Source organism: Maylandia zebra, linkage group LG2 (genome assembly GCF_041146795.1).
Source record: "Maylandia zebra isolate NMK-2024a linkage group LG2, Mzebra_GT3a, whole genome shotgun sequence".
Lineage (NCBI taxonomy): Eukaryota > Metazoa > Chordata > Actinopteri > Cichliformes > Cichlidae > Maylandia > Maylandia zebra.
Window position 1 is genome coordinate 20,741,142 of NC_135168.1, and position 16,869 is coordinate 20,758,010.

The 16,869-nt window shown below is 41.7% G+C and overlaps 1 protein-coding gene and 1 long non-coding RNA gene across 4 annotated transcripts in view; one reads left to right on the top strand and one right to left on the bottom strand.

Moving 5' to 3' along the window:
* The window catches only part of mgat4b (alpha-1,3-mannosyl-glycoprotein 4-beta-N-acetylglucosaminyltransferase B), a 127,358-nt gene that overhangs the window by 25,850 nt on the left and 84,639 nt on the right, over positions 1-16,869 (top strand). The window lies entirely within an intron of this gene.
* Positions 1,012-14,757, bottom strand: LOC143421088 (uncharacterized). 3 transcript variants are annotated; one of them, XR_013100844.1, is made up of 4 exons: positions 14,539-14,757; positions 1,442-1,610; positions 1,232-1,363; positions 1,012-1,151 (listed from the first exon to the last, which is right to left on the bottom strand). It is a non-coding gene; the product is annotated as an uncharacterized LOC143421088 (long non-coding RNA). The 3 variants fall into 3 exon arrangements; XR_013100838.1 differs by lacking the exon at positions 14,539-14,757 and adding an exon at positions 6,798-6,940; XR_013100842.1 differs by lacking the exon at positions 14,539-14,757 and adding an exon at positions 1,970-2,293.

Consider the following 16,869-nt stretch of genomic DNA (forward strand, 5'->3'; position numbering starts at 1 on the left):
CTGATGGACAAAAAACTGCTTAGCAGGATCTTTCTACACATCTTAGGCCCAAAACTGAACTAACTGAAAAGTTCCACACAAATACAGATCAAACACACGCACGAGGCCGTGTTATCTTACCGCTTTTATATGACACTAGTGATGTTCGATTCGTGAACGAATCGTTCAATACTCGAGAATCACTTTACTGACTCGTGAATCATGATTCACAAGCCCAACTGACTCACTGACTCATCCCTGTTTCTGTTAGCAAACTAATTCGCTTAGTAGAAATATATCTAGCTTATAATTTAAATTGTGGGGGGGGGGAAACAACAGCCAGTTTCTTAACAAAAGCATTTCTGCTCTGAACTGGAAGAAAAAACCCTGAGTAGAAGCTCACATCAAGAAAATAGCTCCTCGGTTCACAGTAGCATCGCTCTGCTAACATGCTAACGGCACATTTGAGCTACTCACCCCCTCCCTTCCTGTGTTGAATCATAAGCGTAACCAAATCACTCAGGACTCGCTCACCCCCTCCCTCCTGTGCTGAATCATAGAGCAAACGAATCACTCAGGACTCACTAACCCCCTCCGTCCTGTGCTGAATCGTAAGCGTAAGCGAATCACTCAGGACTCGCTCACCCCCTCCCTCCTGTGCTGAATCATAGAGCGAGCGAACGAATCACTCATTCACTCACCCCCGCCCTCGTGGCTCACAGCTTCTTCTTCTTCTTGGTTGGCAACCAATGTTAAGGCGCATTACCGCCCCCTGGCTCACAGCTCAGTGGACATTTAGATGAGAAAATATATATTTAACACATTTAAGGAAAATACTAATAAAATAAAAATAAACAAAATAAATGTTTATTAAGCAATTTTGATAGGAAATTGCTTAATTTTAGAAATGTTTTTGCTCTTTTTTGCTCTATAAAATAGTTTTGTTTTTTTTTTAGAATCATTCATTGTCATGAACCGAAGTTCCGTGCGCAAGCTGGACCCAGAAGCAGAACACACACACCAGGGTAGGAGAGAATAAAGAAAGCAAATTTTATTATAACTAAAGGTGTCCCGTAAGGGTAGCCGAAAAAACAATCGTGTGAAACCAGAAGAAACCGAGGGACTGGGGAGGTGAACCGTGCAGGGAACGCCGAGAGCGGGGCTGTGAGAAGCTGCAAAACAAAAAGAGAAACAGATTACTGGGGTGCGGAAAAAAGGCAGCATACGAGGGAAGGTGGAGTATGCGTCTTACGGAGATAGCCGGGCTGAATGAACCAGAGGGGGGGGAGCTCCAAAGGGGTCGAGACGGCGAGGCTGATAGTGCTCCGAATCTCAGGCGGACAGGTGGACAGGCAGGAGGCTCGCAAAAACGCCGAGTTGTGATCTGAGTACACAGGGTAAAACAGAGTTAGTTCCGATGGATAATTTGTCAAAAAGGGCTTTTCCCGCAGGAGTACGTTACCGCTGAGAGGCGACTACGGACTGGCGTGGAGCAGCAGGTAGGGCAGGATTAAATAGTCCACCTGGTGATCGCCTGGGATGGGATGCAGGTGTGGGGTTAGCAGCCACGCCCGTGGGCGTGGGCATCCCAACAGCACCCCGGACGCCGGGCCGCGGATCATGACATTCATCTTAGCAGTGGGATTTACATGAAAAGAGAAACAAATTAAGTTCGAGTGAAAATGTAAAATTTTTGCACTCTCTGGTCAACTGACTCAGTGAATCAAATGACTCAAAAAACCTGATTCACTTTGATGAGTGACTCATTAAAACTCAATTCAGTAAAAAGAATCAAATTTACCATCACTATATGACACGCTGTGTTGGTGGGTGAGATGTACACAGAAACTCCTCACTTGACTTTTTTTTTTTTTAGCCCGACGGACCAGTTGCAGGAACCATAACATGTTAGGTAAGTGTGTTTTAATCGCAGGATTCATATAATACTGATGACAGATATTTAGGCTAATAGTTAGGCTAACACACTTACCTCTCATCTTTTCTTTCCTCACAAAACCGATGGATCCTCCACTTCTTTTAAGTGTCTCCCAGCGCAATCCTTAGCATATTTTGGTTCCTGCAACTGGTCCGTCAGGTTATTGTCTCCCCAGAAACACTTCCCTCTGCTTTTGGAAATCTGTTTTTTCCTATTTCCCTTTTTCCTATTTCTGTTGTGTTTTGTGTACTTTTGGAGCATTTTTCTTATTGCTGGTGTTTTCTTAAGTTGCAGTCCGTTTGAGTTAATGATCAGTTTTGGTAAAATTCTGACTCTACGAATGTTGCAGCAGAAATCGAGACTTGAGACAGACCAGGCATTGTTTTTCCTCCCTGTTCTTAGCCGAAGGTAGTGCCACTCTTGTGGTCATTGTTTAAACACCGCAGTGCACCTAGGCTTTCTCTCTGACTGCGTCCATCCCTTTATGACTCCTGAACATGACGATGAGTTCACTGTACTCGAACAGCCTCCGCAGTCAGCAGGTCCAGATCCAACAAGCACCTTTGAGATGTGAACACGAATATTTCTGTCATCTTGTTTAAGCAGCTCTGAAGGCAAAAAGGGTCCAACCCAGTACTAGCAAGGTGTACCTAATAAAGTGTCCTGTGAGTGTACACGTTGCTGTTTCACACACAGTGTCATTAAAAAAAAAAACACGGAACACTCGGTCGCTCCCGATGTGCTCATCGGAGTGTGAATGTCAGGTAAAAAGCACTTAGAAGCAGAAAAAAAGTGCTTGTGTGAATGAGGCGTACGCGCTATAAGCTTTGAATGAATCAGTTTCATTCAAAGCAGAATCAGAAGCTTTGGGAGGGAACTTCAGGTGTAACCCTCAGTTTGACGGGTCAGGGTGAATCACAATGATTACTTGGTTAGTTTAGGCAGACAGTTAGACCGTTAGTCAGACAAACTGCTGTCACTGTGTTTGGATTTAGGAATTTCCAATGTGTACGGATTTAAAACCATTTTCGGATTTTGAGTTTGACACTGTAATGCAGTCTACATGCGTTTAAAGGTTAAAAGTAGATTTCTGCTGTTTAAAACCCCCCCAACAAAACACTAAAAATACGTGTAATGTATTAAAGATGCGTAATATCTTCAGGGAAGTGTAATTTCCACAGAACAGTAAACAGGATCCTGGAGTCCCATTAAACATGTCCACGGAGAGAAGAGAAATCTGGAAGGTAACTAAAGACAGACGAGGAGAATATTTAAACACGAGAAGAGGAAACCGAAACGAGACGACAGCAGAAGGTACAAAGTGAAGAGGAGGACGAAGAGGAGGAGGGAGGAGGTGACGGGGGGTCTCTGTACTGAATCAGATCGGCTTCCTCACACAGAGCGAACCATCTGTCAACCAGAAACAGTGTGTGTGCGTGTGTGTGTGTGCGCGTGTTCAGCTCTGCCACTCATTTACTGTAAATGAGTAATGTGAGCGTCCGGGCAGCAGGGAGTGTGTACTGTACGGGAGTGCGCTTCATTAGATTAGACGTTTAAATCTCCGGCTTCATTGACACACACATTCAGATCAAGTTCAGGCAGCTCTGCCTGGATACTGACAGCAAGTGATACACATTACAGGTCAAAATAAGTAAAAGATGTCAACACAGAAGTTCTTCGGGGGATTATAATGTCCAAAAGAGGCACCAGACTCCTGCATTTAATACAGGCGCATCCCTGAACCAGCTTTGGAAGATGCGTCTCAAAACCTGGTAAAAAATAACTAGATGCCAAAGCTGGATGTTCTTGGAAAAGCTATAAATTAACTCAGCAGAGTCGCAGAGGGGAAACAAACCCAGAGTCGTTAATCATTCGGCTTGTTAAGTTCTGACGTATCGACTGTGTTTCCGATTCGAGCGTCTCCTCGGTCGAGTCTCTCGACCTTTTTAACGTCCTGCAGTTCTTTGACTCTAACAGAGACGAGCTCCCAAAAACTATCCAGCCGTCGCTGTTGGCCTCAGCTGTGACTGTCCTCTGTTACCGTGGCCTTGATTTACAGTGCTGTGAAATTTGCTTCCTCCCTGATTTATATTTTTTTGACACACGTTTCAGATCATCAAAAAATGTCCTGTCTGAAGAAGTAACTGCCCCCTAAACCTAATGACTGGTTGTGCCAACCTCGGCAGCAAGAAGTCTGTCGAGCATTTGTGATAACTTCAGTGAGGTTTTCACATCGCTGTGGAGGAATTTTCTTCCACTCTTCAGTCACGTTGGAGGGTTTTCCAGCATTAACGACCTGTTTAAGGTCAAAGCATCTCCGTCTGACTTACGTCCAGACTTAAACTCGGCCACTTCTAAACCTTCATTTTGGTTTTAAGGCCATTAGAGGTGGACATGCTGCCGTGTTTCAGATCGTAGTCCTGCTGGCGAACCAAGGTGAACTTAAGCTTCATGGACTGATAGACAGAATGCATGTTTCCATCAGTTACAGCGAGTCGTCCTGAGCAGTCCACAGCAGTGCAGTCCAGACCATCACACTACCACCACCATGTCTGACTGTTGCTGTGATGTTCTCTTTATGAAATGCTGTGTTAACGGGATTCAAACCTCCCAGAAAGTTCTGCTTTTGTCTTGTCAATCCACAGAAGATTTTCTCAGAAGTCTCAGGGATCATCCAGATGTTTGTTGGCAGATGTGAGGCGAGCCTTTGTGGGTTTTTATTTCTCAGCAGCAGTTTCTGGCTCTCCTGGATGAGTCATCGATTCACTCTTGGAGTAATTTTGTCAAGCCAGTTGCTCCTGGGAAGGTTCAGCACTGTTCGATTTTGTCCTTGTGTGGATAATGGCTGTTTCTTTGGACCGTGGCATGTTGTGTTGTTTTTTGAGGTCTTTTAGCTTGTGTCAGTGATTTACTGCTTAAACAGGTTTGGGAATAATCAGGCTTGGGTGTGACCAGTGAAATTGAACTAAATGTGGTTAATCACAGTTAACTCATGATTTAACAGGGCGCAATTGCTTTGTTAGAGAGGGCCAGGTTTGGAAAGCCTTTTTCTCTTTAATAAATGAAATAATGATTTAAAAACTACATGTTGTATTTACCCTGGTTAACTTTGTGTAATATTAAAATATGTTTGATGATCAGAAAGATGTAAGTGTGATTTTCAAATATGCAATGAAACTAAGGAATACATTTTTGTATAGCCCACATAGCTGATGATTTTCTAAATGGTGGTCACATGCACGGTGCCTGAGAGAGTTCAGCTCTTAACACGGCGTCCACACGCCGACTGTGTGGTGAAAGCGGCTCGTCAGCACTTTGGTTCCTGTCCGTGTCACACTGCATCCATTCAGCTGCGGCGCTCAGAGCCCAACAAACATCACAGTATGCTTCACAGGGCATGAGTATCCTGGTTAGCAGGCTGCTCTGGGGATATCAGGGGACAGAAAGAAATCTGTTTGTGCATAATGCCGTGTACAGGATTTGTGTATGATGTTGTGACTGTGCGAGAGATGCATCATTCACTGGGTAAAGGACTAAAAACTTGACCTAAATATTAGGGGTGCAACGATACACAAAATTCACGGTTCAGTTCGGTTCGATACTTTGGTGTCACGGTTTGATATTTTTTCGATACAAAAAAATGTTCATGCATTTTTAATTTGTCATTTATTAAAATTATAAATATATATTTTAACTCAAAAGTACAGTTTTTGAATTTAACCCTAACCCTTGTGCGTGTTTTTTATTTTGACAGCGAATGCGCACCTGCGGACCACTTATGTGCAGCCCTGGTTATTTAGCTCGTCATATTGCAGCCACAGAAATTCTTTTGTCCATGAAACCATAAAGCTGCACTTTCTTTTTGCCTTATAGTCTGATTTGTCATAACTTCTCCGTTTTGTGGTAAGCTTTTCTTTGGCTGTCACTTCTTCACCCTGACCTGTCTTATTTGGCTCAGCAGAACTGAAATGCTTTTACACACTCACTCACATAAGCTCAGCGATTCTCTGCACGATCAACCTCTCACATGTTTAAGCTTGCTGCGGGAGATTTCACTTGTCATGTTTGCATAGTAAGCTAACGATTAATAAGACGATGTCAGAGGAATTGGTGCACAAATTATCATCACTCACAGATCAGTGCTGTCGCTCTCTATACACAGTTCGCACGATTGCAAAGTGAAAGCAAAAAAACAAGCGCAAATTCAAACGCGACTTCAATATGTCACATATTGACAGTGGCTCACCGATGCCAATGACATAATTACCCAGCTACATTTCCGAAAGAATGCAAAAGCATTGACATATATTTTTCCTACAATAGCCCGACGGGCAGGGAAGAGATAGATTTTGGTAGCCCGACTGAAAAAATCGCTAGCTCCGGGACGTCGGGCTAGCGATATTGTAAGCCCTGTATCTGATTGAGGAATCACTCATCTTTGGAAAAGAGAGTTTATTACAGAGAAATGGCTCTTTCCAAAATAAAAGCTATACTATCCGCTTCTTCTGGGCTATATTCTCAGCAGCATAAGGAGAATCATGTGCTAACAGCTGTCTAAATGACTCGGCTAAAGTTAGTAGCATGCTTGCTTTTTTTTGTCTGCTTCCACTTGTCTTTGCACTACGATGATGTCGGCGTAAATGTGCAGTCATATTCGTTGTGTTCCCACTAGTGCTTTCAGGTTAATCTCGTTGAAATTGCCTTAACGCCACAACACGGCAAATCTCCGTTAACGAGCTACCGCCGATCACTCCGTGCATGGGGCTAGACGGCCAACACGTTAACGAGCTAACTGCGCTAACACACTAGTTCACACCAATGTAATTGAGCATTGCATGGCACATTCAACATACTGTTTTACTTTAGTCCATGACTCGCTTACCTTCAGGGTCATACGTCACATGAAAACCAAAATAATTCCAAACGCCAGATCTGAATGACGTTCAATTTGCCTGTTGCAAGGAGAGCTTAACTTCTGTCTCGCTAGCTTGCCCTGCGCTCTTCCTTCTGACTATGCTGTCTGTGTTGAGCGCTCAGTGGATCTGCGCTCGACAGTGCAGCCTAGGCGGAGTAGTCGAACACAGATTCACTGAGCGCTCAACACAGACAGCATCATCAGAAGGAAAATTGATAAAATAAATTACAAATGTTGTATTGTTCGATACATATGCGTACCGAACCGAAAGCACTGTATCGAACGGTTCAATATCGATACGAATATCGTTGCACCCCTACTAAATATATAAAAATCTCTTTGAAAGACAGAAATGTGTATATATATATATATATATATATATATATATATATATATATATACATAATATTAGTGAAAATGAAAAAGGTCTTGTAAAAAATGTAAATTAGCAGGTGAAATGAGCACCGGCTCCATGCAGTCGGGAGGTACGATTAGTCTGCTTTAATCATCAAATAATTTACTCTGTTTTCAAGAATCAAGTCAAATAAATCTTTAATGTGAGAATGTTTTCAGCTTTTTAACTTTATTAATGTTTATAAACTCACTGAGTCTAGTTCCTCTGCTAAGATATCCAGCAAACTGAATATATTTGAGGTTTTTGACTGTTATGGAAAAAACGAGAAGTTATTTATATAAAATCATGTAAGAGATTAAGTGTGTGAACACAGCTGATATCAGGTGAGGAAATTCTGCTTGTGAAACGGGTAGAGCACAAATAGAATAACGGAGGTGAAGTGGAGCACTGAAACCTGACGACACCTTTGTCCACAGCGAGGATGAGGTGTTGTCGTTAATTGGTTGGTATTTGAGTTTCCCTCCAGATGTGGCCCCTCACTCTCTAAATGCTGTCTTTGTGTTGGAGACTGCTCGAGTCTTTTTCCACAAATGCCCTCATTCAGCTGCTACCTGACTCTGCTCACCTCCGGCTCCCAGACAGGAGGAAGAGGGAGGGGTGACGCCGTCTGGGCCTTAGTATCCCGTATCCAGGCTGATTCAGACCAGGTCCGGACTCTGTCATAAGAAAACCTCTCAAATGGTTGTATTCACTGTCCTTCTCTTTGCCCTGTCTGCTCTTCCTGTTTCCGCATATTCTGAGCAATATTTATAACATTTATGGCTCCTCATAGACCCAAACTGGCTCTTAAGATTTCACTTTTCCACCTGGGCAGCTACACAAAGAGCACCCAGCTGCCTGTAAGGCAGGTTTAGTGTTAGGTTTAATAGTTAACATTTTTACAAATCCTGTTTTTGCTTTCATGGAAACAAACACTTGATTATGTCTATTTTATGCCTGCAAATCGAAACACAAAACATCTGAAATTAATTGCCTTTGTCCTGCATTACTGTTGGCTGTTATTGTAAAAAAAACAAGTTGTTAGTTATTGTTCTGTATTGTCATCAATATCGTTTTAGCATAAGATATCATTTAGAATCACCTCAGCTGCCATTTGGTAATTTGGAAAGCTAAAGCCAACTAGCATTTTAACTCAGTTAAAATAATGTTAGCTAGCAAATAAAGCTTATAAGAACTGGCTGACCTTTAACAGTCGAAACAGTGTTTTGCTCAAAGTTACACAGCTTCTAGTTGGTCCAATGACTGATGTGTTAGGTTAACTGGTTAACTAATTCTGAATTGGCTGTAGGTGTTATTGTACGGATAACTTGTAGGATAGCCACCGGGCTAACATTAGTGAAAAGAACTCTGATTTGGATTTGATCCCCAAAGCCACCCTGTCCCTCCATGAAGTCATTGCCCCACTGATGTGGACCTCAGTTTTATTAAGTTTAGCCAGAAACAATAGAGAGAAGATTTAGCTAGTGTTGGCTAAAATTAGCTAATTTCACCAAACAAGCTGGTAATTTATTGGTATTTGTATTTAGAGGACTTTTTAGGCTAATATCCCTGAACTACAGTCTCAAATAGAAAAATGACCAAAATTATTGCGACTTTATGATTGAAATTTGTTGCCAGAGTAGGGCAGGGCAATGTGGCCAAAAATATTTATCACGATATATATTTGGAAATTTGCAAGAACGATATAACTCACGGTATCATTGGCGCGAGACAAAATAATTTACAACTCCACAACTTTATTAGTGCAAAAAAAAACCCAAAACCCATCAATGTATTTTCACTTAAACAAGCACCTGTTTTTTTTAATGCAAATTCCTTGCTGACAGTTTAACCAAGAGGCATTTCCAGTGGAAATGGGCTGAGATATCCTGAGCATAACCATGTATAATATCCACACAACTTAAAAAGAGGTTCTGCACACACAATACAGTGATATTATGTTGAAGCACAGTACATATTACTCCACGAGGCTCCTGACTACGGTAGCCGTAATGCTCAGACAATCCATCAAGCGGTGCAGGTTCGTAGCTTAGCAAAGTCGTACTAAAACATTTTTTGACAGATTTTTGAGCGCCGTGTATTACATAAAATCAGTTCGAGATCAGTAAGCACAACCAGAATTCATACATAAGGCGCACCGGATTATAAGGGGCACTGTCGACTTTTCAGAAAATCAAAGGATTTTAAAACCGACTTATTTCCTGAAAAACACGGTAATATCAACGGCCCACTTGCATGTTCTACCAAAAATTGTGCTTTGGTGTGTTTCTGACGGATGAAAGCCAAACCAGTTCCACATCACTGAAGTTGGACCATTTTTACAAACCAATTCTGAAAAAAAAAAACTCCATCCTGTGTCCATCACATGAGTTTCTGTTAAAAAAAACCCCATCACTCTACTTTTAAGGTTGGATCATTGTCAGCAAAGTACTGATGCAGGTTTACACCGTTAGAATTTATTCATAAATTACTGTCATTTTACACAGTATGTCAAATGAAGGTGCTGTTCCCACAGTGTGTTTCTCTGGTACACTGATTTGGGAAATAAAGCCCCTAATCATAACATAATTCCCTTATTACACTCAAATTAAGTTCAGTTAAATCAGATTAGATCCAGGGGTGGGGATGTGAGCCAACATGGCTGCTGTATATTAATCAGAATTACCCTGCTGCCAGTGAGCTGCTGTTTGATCGGATGATTCACTCTGACAGACCAAACACGGTCACTGATAACCAGTCAGTGTCGTCAAAGACCGAAGAGGTTACATCAGGGGACCATTATTTATCCTTCTTGCTCACGTTGCCCAGTCTGAGTCTGCCAGTTCACCTTTTCTAGATTTGGTGCTTTAGTCTAGTCACATATCTGCAGGTAAGGGCTTCATAAACTATTTAGAAACCATTTTTAAAAGGACGGTCCTTTTTAAAGGATTGTTGAAACTCCCTTTAAGAATTGTCCCATTGGAAAGCTGAGGAAAGTATTTAAGTATTATTTCAAAACTGTACAAGAACCGTTACTCATTCATGGGAACTTTTGATCCTTCTGAAAACTTCTTATTAGGACATGTTGTATTACTATGAGACATAAACACAATCTTCTACTTCCTGTAATAGGCCTCTAACCTTCCTGATAATGATGGAACCTCTTTGAATTGTTTATTTCTTAAAGACTCCTTAAGAAAAAAAAAAACAACAATCCATCAAAGGGCTACAAAAAAACCCCAAAACAAAATTTTGAAAGTCAACCAGAAGATTTCTTGGACACCTAGACTCTCCTAAAAAGCATCTTTACTAATTCACGGACAAGGATTGTCCCTCATTAGGACATTTTTCTGTATCTCTGAGATGCTCAAAGGGAATGCTGCCCTAAAAATCCAAAATCAAAGCAAGGACTAATCAAACCTACAAGAATGCCCCTCCTGTATTATATCTTTAAATAAACATCACCAGAAGCCTTTATCAGAGATTGAAATAGCCTTTTACCTCCCTAGAGAGAGTGTTGTAACCTTTTTAAATATCACTGGTGAGACTGGGACTGATCATAGCCTCTGAGGGTCCTTAAATGACTGCCCCAAGGATCGACCCACTGAAACCACTGAAGCATTAACCCCCCCCCCCAAAAAAAAAAAAAAAAAAAACTGAACAAAGAAGAAGAGGAAAGCTACAATACTATTTAAGAAAAGGGAGCTCTGTTTTTTACTTTAAGAGTTCTGTAATCTTCTTAAAGGTTATTAGGACTTGTTTGATTGGACTGTTTGAAAAGACTCCTGAGGTAACACCCCCTCCACACACACCATGACCACCACAAACCTTCATAGAGCCTTTTATAGGATACCTGGATCCCCCCCCAGACAACATCTTTTATATCTTTTAAAATTCCAGGACAAGAATTGACCCTTACTAAGACTTTTTTTTAAAACTCTCTGAGACTTCTGAAGGAAGTACCAAGCAATTTCCACACCTTAAAGGTCCTTCCTAAAACTTAAAGAAAACCTTTTACCTGTTTAGAACCTTTTATAGGATTTATTTGAAGCAGAAAACCACATAAATTAACTCCTGAGCGTCTTATTCAGAAAAACCTTAAGTACTGTGCAGGGATCGAACCTGTGACCTATATATAATGTCCTAGGACATGCAGGCTCCCCTGGGAAGAAGCTGATTGGTTCACAGAGATAAGAATCTCGTTACCACGTCAACAGTTGAGCACCCTGTCTGTCAAGCGTCTGTTCCCACGGTAACAAAAGCTCTCGTTTCCCCCTGTTGGACTTCAACCCCTCCACACACATTTCAAAGAGATGGGAAAGTTTCCAGTCAGCGTGCCCAAAGTGGGGATGGGAACAGAGTGTGTGTGAGCCGGGGAGGCCTGCCTCTGCGAGGACTTTCTGAGGGTAGCATGTTGAGCCGGAGGATGTTTCCGCTCAGTCCTCGGCTCTCTAATAGCGTGTTTCAGAGTTTGGCCTCGCTTTTGTTTTTAATGTTCACATTCCGACTCGGATAAAGTCAGAGTCAGAGAATGTGCTGTGTTTTGCCAGTGGGAGCCCTCACTGGGATACTAAGATGTCCGTGTTGGATTCTGCGGTCAGTGTTTTTATTCTCAGGCCGGGCTGATCCTATTAGGGTGAAAACAGACACACAGTGAATGTGGAGCTTTACAGGAAATGTTGTTAGCATCAGCTAGTGTTAGAGTTTAGGGGCTGTATTGAATTCTTGGATCTGCAGAGGGTTTCCAAGTAAAGTTCAAGTGTAACTGTTACAGAAGTCAGGCCTCGAGTCTTTGGGAACAGGTCAAGTCTCAAGAGGCAGTAGCTCCTGAATAAACACTGAGGGGGGAGCCAAATGTAGGCGTGGTTGTGAAGTAAACTGCTCTGGAATAAACAGCATTTACAAATAAAAAGCAGTTTTTGTTAAAGCATATAGTTAAAGCTGACCCTGGTGACCCTGAATCCGCCCTTAGTTACGCTGCAGTCAGCCTAGGCTGCTGGGGGCTTCCCACGATGCACTGAGTGTTTCTTCTTCACTCACTTTTTCACTGGTTTCTTCCTGTTAAAAGGAAGTTTTTCTTCCACTGTCGCCAAGTGCTTGCTCACTGGGAGTTGTCTGGTTGTTGGGATTTCTCTGTATCATTGTAGCGTCTACCTTACAATGTAAAGCACCTTGAGATTTGGTGCAATATAAATAAAACTGAATTGAACTAAGCTGAATTAGTGAGTAAAGCTTTACAGTCCACTGCACATTTATACACTAAATTGAAGCTTCTGCTTTGAACATAGATTACACCTGCAACACTTTAGTTGGATTAAAGGTGAACTTTCTGAGAAATAAACATCAACTTTAGCTGAAAATGTTTGTGAGCACCATGTTTGGTCTTTGGCTCTCTATCTGACCAATTAAATCTCTGTATAATTTATCTGTGAAGGCTAACCTTGGTAACAGTCGAATAATGAGTGCATGGATGTCCTGGCTGTCGTGTAATGTCTCAATAATGTTGGTGGAAGTCTTCCTGTGCTTGTTCCCAGTGTACTCGAGGGTTACGTTAATTTGTGGACCTGGAGTTGTCCAGGAAGAACTTAGTTTGCATTACAAGCAAATAAGTCAGTCTTATTTTCCTGCAGTTGTTGGACTTTAGCAGAGTCACTTTGTGTCCTTCCATTTTGAACTCTTATGTAATGTGCAGTGAAAGTGATGGTGATCTTTGTTTACTTTGCAGATGATACTGTCATTTGTCTTGGGGTAGTTTGCATGCAGATGCAAAGCAGTGGAAGTTAATGCCACTAAGTTGAAGGATTTTCTCACTCTGCAAAGGTCAGCAAAGTTTTTTTTATATAGCACAGCTACCACATTGTGGACTAACTGTTAGCGTTGTCAAGATGATTGTTCAATACCAAAGTTTAGGGAGTTAGAGTGGTCCAGATAAAAGCATGAAGAACTTTTTCCAGGTCCTTCTGCAAGAGCTAAGGCTTTACCTTGGCAATGACTCTGAGTTGATTGAACTTAAAAATGACTGAAATTGCTTGAAAATATTTGTACAAGAAATGGTAATTTAGACATGGGTCTGTAGGATGTTGTTGGGAATGCCTTCCAGTAGGGCTGCCACAAACGATTATTTTGATAGTCGACTAGTCACCGATTATTTTTGCGATTAGTCGACTAATCAGATCATCATCCACTGGACGTAAAACTACAGCTTATATAACTATCATTAGCTTACAGCTTTAAGCTTTTAAGGTGCTAACTAAAAATAAAGACAAGATGATAGTTTATTCAATTTTAATGAAATTTGCAGATTGTTTCGGTAAAGTTTAATAAACTCCTTGCTATCTAAAATATAACAGGACACCGGGGTATATTCTCCAGCATCTCACACTTCTGATAATCAGCTGTCTGCTTGACGTTTATTCAGCTGTGTAAAAACTATAACTTTAATCTCAGCCAAACCGATTTACTCAGGAACAAATAAAATACTAAAAAAAAAAAAAAAAAAAAAGGCCAAACAACAACATTTTTAATTTATCTAAGTGACTCATATATATTTAACCTGAGTCGCGAAAGACGGCGGTGGGTTTGAAAACAATTTGCCGGGAGTCCGGTGTTCTCACGGCGCTAGTGACCTAGCCCCCGGCTAGCTATCGAGCTAGTGGGTAACAGACGTCTCCGAAAACTGAGCCGATATTTGAGGTTTACACAGCTACATTCTCGCCTGAAAATATGTTAAACGTTTATTTTGTGACCCAGAAAGAATAATAAGAGTAATATTAAAACTAACTAGCTACCGCCATTGTTGGAAACTAAGCTGGGCCGCGCTATGAATTCTGGGACACAGCTACTTCTTCTTCTTCGGGGTTTAACGGCAGCTGGAATCCTTGTACATGCAGTGCTGCCATCTTCTGTTTCAGTCCGTTATTACACTCTTAAATCCTGCTATTATTCCTGCGTCTTTTGCGATCTTACAAAGCTTCAAACGACACGTCAACTATTAAATCAGTCGTCGACGATTTTGATAGTCGACGTAATCGTGACTAGTCGACAAATCGTGGCAGCCCTACCTTCCAGTCCCCAAGAAGATGAGGTGGTTCGGTGTTTACCAAAGGGGTGCTTTATCTCCTTAACCAGACTTCAGGCAGTAAAGTGTAGGGCTCGGAAAACAGACACTTTAATATGGTCTTTAATATATAAATGTAAAATAAAAATACATATATACATGTATGTGAGGTCTCTGCTTAAAGGTTCAAGTGCTTTTTATGCCCTCCATCTGCTCCAACGACCTCTTGTTCTCAGCCAGATGCTTGTAGTGCTTACCTTTCAGCCCTTGATGTGTCAGAGGAAACAAGGTCGTAGATACTCTCAGATTCATGAATGCGATACTTGACTCTTAAAACTGCACAAAGGGAAACCGATGAAACCGCGTTTTTATTTGAGTGCCACCTCTCTGATCCGTGACAGCAGACCGGAGCCGTGTTTGCAGATGTAAAACATCAGCTCAGATACTCATGGCTGCTGCTGCTGCTCTCGCACATGTTTGTCTGTAACGTGTGAGAGCGCTAGAACGAAGTGAGATGTTACAGAGGGCGCGCACACATGCACGCACGTACGCGCACACACATGCACACACTGCCAGAAGAGACACACTGCTGCCTTGTTTAAGGAGAAGTGATACTTGAGCTGAATGAGTTTGTGTGTGACAACAGATCGCTCAGTTTAAAGTCCACTCGCTGACCCTGAAGGCCATCAGGCAAACACACACACACAGGGCCGTCGCTGACATCCTCTTACCTCGACCTTAAACCTGCCGTACAGGGTGGTCCTTCTTTGCCATACAAAACCGTTTTTATTTAATGACTTTTTAGGATTTTCTGTCTCTTTGTGCTCATTTTACATCATTATAGCACTCGTTATTGTCACATGGAAACTCTCTTCTGTAACGCTGGCTGAATTTAACTGATGGAAGTACTCTAAACAGAGCGTGCAGGAGGCAGGACACAGGACACCTACTCACCAGATAATTGTTGTGCTATTCTCACGCTGGTGCAGCTGGACATTGTTGAACACAGACTTTGTAGTCAGGAGCTAGCGGGTTAAAGACCTTTGTGTGTGAGATATAACCCGAGCTGCTTTGTCGAGTAACTTCTAGAAAAAAACCAGCTTTAGTTTGATCTCTGCGGCCAGTTTTTCCTGGCCACAGGTTGACCTTTGCATACATAGACTGTATATAAAAGATGCATTCAAGCATTCAACTTTAGATTTGAGCTTTGCGTTTTGAAGTCTCCACATTTATTCAGGGATTGCATATATTTGCACCTGAAGGTGGAGCGCTAAGTTATCAGCTAGCTTAATTATCAGTTTGCATCCACGGCCTGTGTGGGAGCATCACACAGATACAGATATCTGCTAATGAGTAACATCCTAGTGTTTCACTTGCTTAAGCTGAGGACTTCCTGTAACTATAATTGATGTCACAGCAGCTGTGTTATTGGTCAGATTATTAAAAATGCTCTAAAACATCGGTCCCCAACCTCCAGGCCGGTCCTTGAGTCGTTCGGCACCGGGCCGGGAGAGTTGAGACTCGGGTGTGAAATTGATGGTTTTCAGGGTTGTTATCATTAACTGGGTTTCCCTGGGTCGTTTCCCGTGTTGTAGTTGTGTGTCTTATTTTGAAATAAATATTTACATGTTACCATAGCAACCAGACAGCATTAAGCGGCAGAGAGGAGGACGTTACTCTCAGTGTTAATAAAGTTACACAGTTAAACAGTGAATTTGCATTTATTATTATATTTACAGCTTTTTTGTCTTGGTCGTATCATTTTATTTTGTTTTATTTATCCATGACACCTTAATGGCTGTGAAAATATTGTCTGATATTAAACCGGTCTGTGCCGCAAAAAAGGTTGGGGGCCGCTGCACAAACACGGTCCAGAGGTCCAGTTCAGTGACTCCAGATAGGAGAGCTGACCCCAAACTGGTTCTCACAAAGACAGGCAAACACACAGAGGGTAAGGTCTGTTTACCTTTTCTGGAAAAATCCACAAGCAGAAATTCAAGGTGGAAAATTTCTGGCCTGTTCGGCTCCAGTAAACAGAAAACGCTTGTTAAAGTAAAATACCCATTAAATGCCCATCAAATCAAGTCAGTGTATTTTTGGTTATAGAAAACATCTTCTTTGCTTCCATTCAGACGAGGAAAAATCCCTAAAAACGGGGAAAAACTGGACAAATGTGTCTTTGAGCTGAGCTTTTCAGATACAAACAAAGCAGCGTTTTCAGTCAAAGGCTGCAAACTAATGAGTATTACTCAACATGAGACTTACACTGAAGCTCTGAAGGTCGGAGCTGTTTTATTTGATAACTCCAGGTTTCTTTATTGGACATGTATGACCAATACATTTGTGACGCACTAATTTCTCCTTGCACGCTTTATTCAACCAAAGTCGGTGTCCACTTGAAATTCTGGAAAAAGCCTGCTGCTCGCGATGCCTCGATATTTAAAGCAGTTAGTTTTAATTGTAAAAATGTCAAATATTTAATGATTAGACCATAAATGACCAAAGGATTTGTGTCTTTTGTCCCTTTCACTGCTGCAGCAGGGATATGAGTTTGTTACTGAACTGTCTGTGAGGACCGTCAGGTAGAC